This window comes from Leiobunum rupestre, chromosome 4, assembly GCF_980474605.1.
Source record: "Leiobunum rupestre chromosome 4, qqLeiRupe1.1.hap1, whole genome shotgun sequence".
Classification (NCBI taxonomy): domain Eukaryota; kingdom Metazoa; phylum Arthropoda; class Arachnida; order Opiliones; family Sclerosomatidae; genus Leiobunum; species Leiobunum rupestre.
The window spans coordinates 24,017,454-24,024,559 of record NC_143387.1 but is presented as its reverse complement, the minus strand read 5'-3'; positions in this window follow the sequence as shown (position 1 = coordinate 24,024,559).

The window sequence follows — 7,106 nt, the reverse complement described above, 5'->3', positions numbered from 1 at the left end:
AGGAGGATAAAGACTATTCTAAGGCGGACTATGGTGCTCTGCTAATATGGACGGATATATTGCGCGAGATTTTCTACTTTTCTAAAAACGTTTACCGAAAGTTCCATCACAATTAATGTACGCTTCTAAAATGGATTACTATCCTTTTCCACTCGTTCTCTGTCTAGAGGCCTATGACATACTCATCTTGGATTGAATTCATATTTTATTTGATCATTTACCTCAAAATGGGACCAGCAAAGAGTATAAACGTTAAATTGTTTAAAGGGGAACGGTCAAGCTTTAACCAATTAGATAGCCCTATAGCCAATTAAAAACTAAAATTTATGGCGAAAACCACATCAAAAATATTGAGTGCTTAATTTTTAATAAAATAAAAAAATTTCGGGAAATCGAAAAGCGCGCGTCCGCCGCGACACCTGGTGAGAAGTCGGTGAGACAGATAAACAACGTAAAAGCGCGCGCTGCCGAAGACGCAAAAAAATTGTTTTTCACGCTCGGCGCGTTCCAATTATAAGAACTTTCTATGTTCTGATATTCGTTCCCTGTTTAATGGAATATGGTACACACATTTTTGATAATTTTTCTAAAAATGGACGGTAAACATTAAATAATTTATTGTCCTTTGCACTTGTTCCCTGTTTAATGGCGTAGAGTATACTGATCTTAGATTAAGAGTAGATTTAATTTTGGAATTTCTCTAAAAATAAGACCCAAAAAGGATCATAAACATAAAATCTGTTTTAAAGCCAAGCAGCGAACGTTTGTGGTAAATAAATATTCTGGCATTAAAACTTAAATTTTATGCTCGGATAAAAATGGGTTTTATACGAGGAGGACAATAACAAAATTTGAAGATTATATCCGTAGAATATTTTTAGAGTTCATGAAAAAGTAGAACATTGCCAAGGGCAAAACAATATTCCAAAGACCGTAATCTATTTTAAATAAAATTGGAGGAGTTTAATGCTGAGGCACCGATGAAATATTTTCTTTTGTCTGTCTAATGAGGAACAGGCAATCACAACGCATTGTAACGCGGCCACCGGCAAATAAGGCATTAAAAGTCGCAAGCTGACTTGAACCTGTGGTGAGGCCTATGGTATTAGCCTAGCCTAGCTAATTATTATTACTTATTTCAAATTATATCATTTAATTGATATTAATTTTAAAAATAAATAATTTTAATAAAACGAGGAGGCAAGAGTCTTGAGGTTAATGATTTAATAATCTTAACGTTCCTGATACAATGACTGCCATTTTATTTGTGGAGATATTTTCTGTATTGGATACCAGCTAGAAATATGAAACCTATGGTTTCTGGTTGTAATTCGGTGCCATTTTGGAAAATGGCGGATCCCACATGCAATAACTGGGGTAATTTGTAGCCTATTTGGTTTAAATTCTACGACATCCAAGAATAGGAAAATTCATTGACTATTTTCAATTTTTTTATTAAATTGTGTATTTATCTTTTACCCAGATTGATCGGTTATGTTATCTATTCTCAAATTGAATCTGATTCATTATCCCGAGTAATGAACTGAACAGATCTGCTATTGGTTATCTTACCAGTTTCAGTTAGCTGACCAGTTAGATAGCTTATAAGATTAGTATAATATTGTATTAAGCAAATTTAAATATACACTCTTAAAAACGTTGGGTTAAATGACTTTGGTTATTTCATTTTTAACTAAGTACTTTTTGAGTCAAAAATAACCCAAATGTAGTTGAAAATCTTGAAACGCAAAATTTGGGTTAAACAAATTTAGGTTGTTTTTAAGATAATAAAATAGCAACCCAAAATTGGGTCATACTATCGAATTTAAAGTTCCCATGCGCCAACGACGATATGAGCATCGAAAATGAGTCCATCGAACTTTTAGTCTTTGGAAGACTGGAAATTAAATTTCTTGCATCGTTTCCATGAGTGCTTGAAAGGATTCTTAATTTTTGATTCTAAAGGTTTAGAATATTTTTAATTTTATTTACTATTCATAATTTAAATTTTTCCGATATTAATTTTTTTATGTTGTGTTGATATTTCAGCGGAAGAACGTAATGAGCTTCCTTGTTTAAATTTATTGCAAATTGCCAAGGCCCTACGATATTCTTTCCAGTGTGATCAAATTTATAAACCAATTTAATTGTTAATTTATTACCCAAAATTGAGTCATATATTAACCATATTTTCGGTAACTTATAAATTTAACCCAAAATATCATTATTAAAATAACCCATTTTGGGTGAAAACTAAAACCAACCAATATTTTGTTTGGTTAAATACTGACGCAACAATGGGTAAAAAAACAACCAAATTAATTGTTAAATTATAACCCAAAATTTAGTCATATATTAACCATATTTTGGGCTAATGTTCAACCCATATTTGGGTAACTTATAAATTTAACCCAAAATAGCGTTATGAAAATAACCCGTTTTGGGTGAAAACTAAAACAACCCAATATTTGGTTTGGTTAAATACTGACCCAACAATGGGTAAAAAACAACCCAATTTGCGTCAAAAACAACCCAATATTTTTAAGAGAGTACATTAATTTCAATTTCAAACGGTATTTATTCGGAGGATATGTAAAATCGATAAGCGTGAGGTATCTGAAATCTGCTCACATTCTATTTCTTTAAACCCATATCAACTGATAAATGAGCGCCATTGGGGATATCACGTTGTTGCAATGAAAAATTTAATAGTTTGGCTGTACTAACACCGATTAGTGGGGTGGCGGAGTAGTTAGCACTTTCGCCTCGCAGCGAGAGGAGCCGGGTTCGATCACAGCTTGTGGCACTGCGTGAAAACTCGGAACAACTCCTTCCGCGTTGAGTTTGCAAGTTCTCTCCCGACTGGTTTAAGGGGTTTCCCTCGAGATTTCAGTTTCCCCTTCCATAAAAATGTGTTAAGGTTAACGGTAATAGTTAGTGTAGGGAGCTGTTGGCTCACGTGGCATGAAGGGCTTGCCAGCACCCTTCTACGCATTGTAACCCGGCCACCTGAATAACCGACTTTAAAACTTGCTTTAGGCCTAAGGATGTGCCTAGCAGATTATTATTTTGTTTAAACTAGAGGATTTAGTAGAACTAAATCCGCAAACGGAAAAGTTTCTATGGTATATAGGTTTGTCATGGCTACAGAAAGTATTTTTAGCAAGCCCAAATGAAATTTTATTTATTTTATAAGAAAACAAATTTGAAAATTTTAGTATTTTTCGATAAGTTAAACTTTTTTGGGTGTATTCACTTTATTTTGGTAAAATGCGAGAAAATTAGGTTAATACCAATAAATTAATTTAGGTTTAAGTAAATGTGTATAAATGCTATTAAAATTAGCTAAATCATTGAGGTAAATTCGACTAAATTGTATAAAGTTTTATTAAATTGAATAGAATTGAGTAATTTTGGTAAATACAAATAAATAAAAGTAAATGCGAGTAAAATACGGTAGCAAAAGTAAAATTGAGTAAATGAAAATGAATTTGGTTCAATTGATTATTAAAGTTAGATAAATGCGAGTAAATTGTACAAAGTCAATCGAATTGGATAAAATCGACTGAATTTCGGTGAATACGAATAAATTATGATAAATATGAATAAGATGAATGCGTGTTAAATGCAGTGTGATCAAATAAAGTTAAAGTAAATGTGACTAAATTGTACAAAATCGATCAAATTGTACAAAATCGATCAAATTGGATAAAATCGATCAAATTGGATAAAATCGACTGAATTTCGGTGAATACGAATAAATTGTGATAAATATGAATAAGATGAATGCGTGTTAAATGCAGTGTGATCAAATAAAGTTAAAGTAAATGTTACTATATTGTACAAAATCGATCAAATTGGATAAAATCGTTTCAACTTTGGTGAATACGTACAAATTATGATTTGAGTAAATAAGATTTATAAATGCTCGTAAAATGATGTAATATCAAGTAAAGTGGTTTTTAAATTTTAAAAATTTTCACAGGGTGGACCCAAAACGTCTGTGATTTTCCCATTAAATGTTAAGTTACGTAAAAAAATTAAATTTTAGATGCCATGGCAAAGTTGTTATTATTTGAATTTTTAAGTAACGTTCAGGTGTACTAAAATCTTCAGTTTGAACCACATCGGTGATAAAAACCCCTTGTAAGTTACAATGCAACTTTTGAAAGAGTACATAATCAAGTAAAAATTGCGCAAAGACACTCGTTAATAAGTCAAAGGAAATTTGAAATAAGCGAGTTTCCATAACCGCTCCGTCATCTACCAGCTTTAAAAATAACTATCCGAGTGGTATATTTCCACAAAAAAGCTACCATAATCTGACATCATAGGTCACTGAGGTCACGCGGAAGAATGACGTCAAAGTAGCATCCTCGTCTGCTTTTTGTCTCACTGCGCATGGGTCAGATATTATTGAAACACGCTTATTACAGTTTTAGTAAAAAACGTTACGCTGACTTACAGAAATAATTAACCGTTAAATATTAAAAAAAAGGACAAATAAACCATTAATGGATGCAAATTTAAACCATTTCATGGAGAGGATGATAAGTAAATTACGGATTTTAATGGAAATAATGTTTTAAAGCTCAAAGCTTTTGGTTTTTACGAAATTCATCTTATTTCTTAATATATTCCGATTAAGATTGTACTTCTTTCTAATTGCAATTTTAGTATTGTTTATGCGTAATACATTTTAGAGGTGAGATAGCCAAAGCTGACAAGATTTAATCAAAATGTTTAAAGAACCATTTAAAAGTTTTATTTTATTCGTCGCGATAACATACTTTTGAAAAGAAGTGTATTAAAATCAGGCACTCACGAGTCACGCAGCACGAAACGAATTTTCTTCAAAACGTGTTAGAACTTTCATCAAAACTTAAAACTATTGTTCGCAGTTCATCAACTGACGAGAAAGTAAAAAATATGAACAACTCTAATGGACACAAAATTGCGATAAAAGCGGAATTAAATTTTCCATAATTAAAATTGTGGTGCGATCAATTCTCACGAAGTTACCGAAAATAACGGAAATGCTTGCGATTTAAACAGAACTTAACAAATTGGATCTTGTTCCGAAAACACTTTTACATACGTAGCTTGGTCCATAACTGTTTCGTATTTTCAACTAGATTATATTTAAAATATTGCTAATATATATATTTTTTTCCTAACATCATTTGACGCAATATTTGCGCCGTTTCGAAATGTGTACCGCAACCTTCAAGAAAGATTGCTTTTTTGTGTTTTGTAGGGGCCGTAATATCTTTATCCTCTATCTTCTCGTACAGCGTTTCTATGGAATGACTACATTCCGGCGTTCCCCTGACGTACATTTACGTTCTGGGCCACTCGTGCCTTCTTTTTATCGCTAACTGAATCGAGGAATTTTATTAAATCTGTAAAAATTGGATTTCCCAGTCGCTATTTATATACACGCTTACTCCGAGGAAGACAACCCTCCAAATGAAGCCTATTGAATGTCAAGCAACGCACGCAACCTCAGCCTCTCTCTCTCTCTCTCTCTCTCTCTCTCTCTCTCTCTCTCTCTCTCTCTCTCTCTCTCTCTCTCTCTCTCTCTCTCTCTCTCTCTCTCTCTCTCTCTCTCCCCTCTCTCTCTCTCTCTCTCTTCGTTTCATATGTTTTATCCGGATCCTCCTCGGCATGAAGACTCGAAATGTATTCCACGCCTATAGCGGCACTATAACGACGATGGTCACCTCGCGGTTTTGTCCAAAGAAGAGGCTTTAGGCGGCCCACCATAAGAGAGTATCCTAGAATGTCCTTCTTCGCTGGTGACTGGATTTCACGGTGAGGCTGCTTCTGAAATCTGGCTTATCGAATATCCTCTTCTATTTTGGGTTCGAGGACGAGGCTCGCCTATTGCCTTCCGTTTCCTCAGAAAATCATTCCCCTTTTGTCGAGACTTAGTTTTCTTTCTATTACTGGAACTGTCCTCGGTTCTCACCCTATTTTCCAACGCGCGTTTCAACTTAGTTTTCCATCCAAGAGCTAAAATTAATCCTCATTTCGTCCTACTCTTCCGAGTGTGTTTCTAATAATTTCGTTGACTATTCACGTCCAGCCGTATTATTTTTCAATTTTACGAATTCGTGATATTAAGTTTATTAAATTTCCGGATTTTACAAAAACTATAATCTAAAATTGGATAAAAATTTTCGCTGGACTTTTTGTTTTTCGCGCTTTTTACCAAACCCAAGGCCGTCATCAACTACTCTCTCTTCGTTACGCCAACTTTTTATTTTCTTCGGTCGCTTTTAGCGCTTGTCAAGAGTTATTAGCGAGGTTATTAGTACACCATAAATCACGAATGAACGTTTTTTTCTTCCGTTCCGCCGGGTTTCCCCTTCCAACGAACACGATTATGATAATTAATTCAGTTTTAAAAGTGGTGGATTTTAAGTCAGCTGTAGTTAGTACCGCGTTAAATTATCACGCCCATATACCCCCGATTCGATTTTTCAAATTTTAGAACGGAGAATGGCTGACGAAACCGAAAAAGGTTTCGAAATGATTTCCCTTATAACCGAAGATTAAAAAATTGAGCGCGTCTGGAAGCGAAAGTGAGGCTTACAAAAATGATATTCCCACGATTGAAACTAGAGCGGCGAAAGGCGGGAGGTACGACAAAGACGTCGAGAGTCTCCTCCTCCCAAATCCCTCTTTTTTGGCTTTCAAGCTTTCCCGGGTCGTTCGGTTGTAGCTAAACTGAGTAGATGAGAGATAACGAGAAGGAACCGACAGACAGTGGATTCCCACCCCAACTACGCCCTAGTCCTTCTTCGCCCTTTCTCTGGCGTGCCCGGGGGGGGGGGGGGGGGGGACTCGGAGGAAATGTAGGAGTAAAAGATCGTCGATCCACTGGGTTTTCCGTAATTAATCCCGCTTCGCTAGTAGAGAGAAGAGAGACAGGAAGAGTGAGAGAGACAAAAAAAGAAACTTCGTTCAAATTGAGCCGATTGTTCATGGGCTGCTGAAAATCGCGACTCTGCTGAACCGTTAACAAGTGTCTCCATCTGTATGTAGGTAACAATTGCAGTCTTTCATTAAGGCATTATTTTACGACCCCCCACCTGCCTATC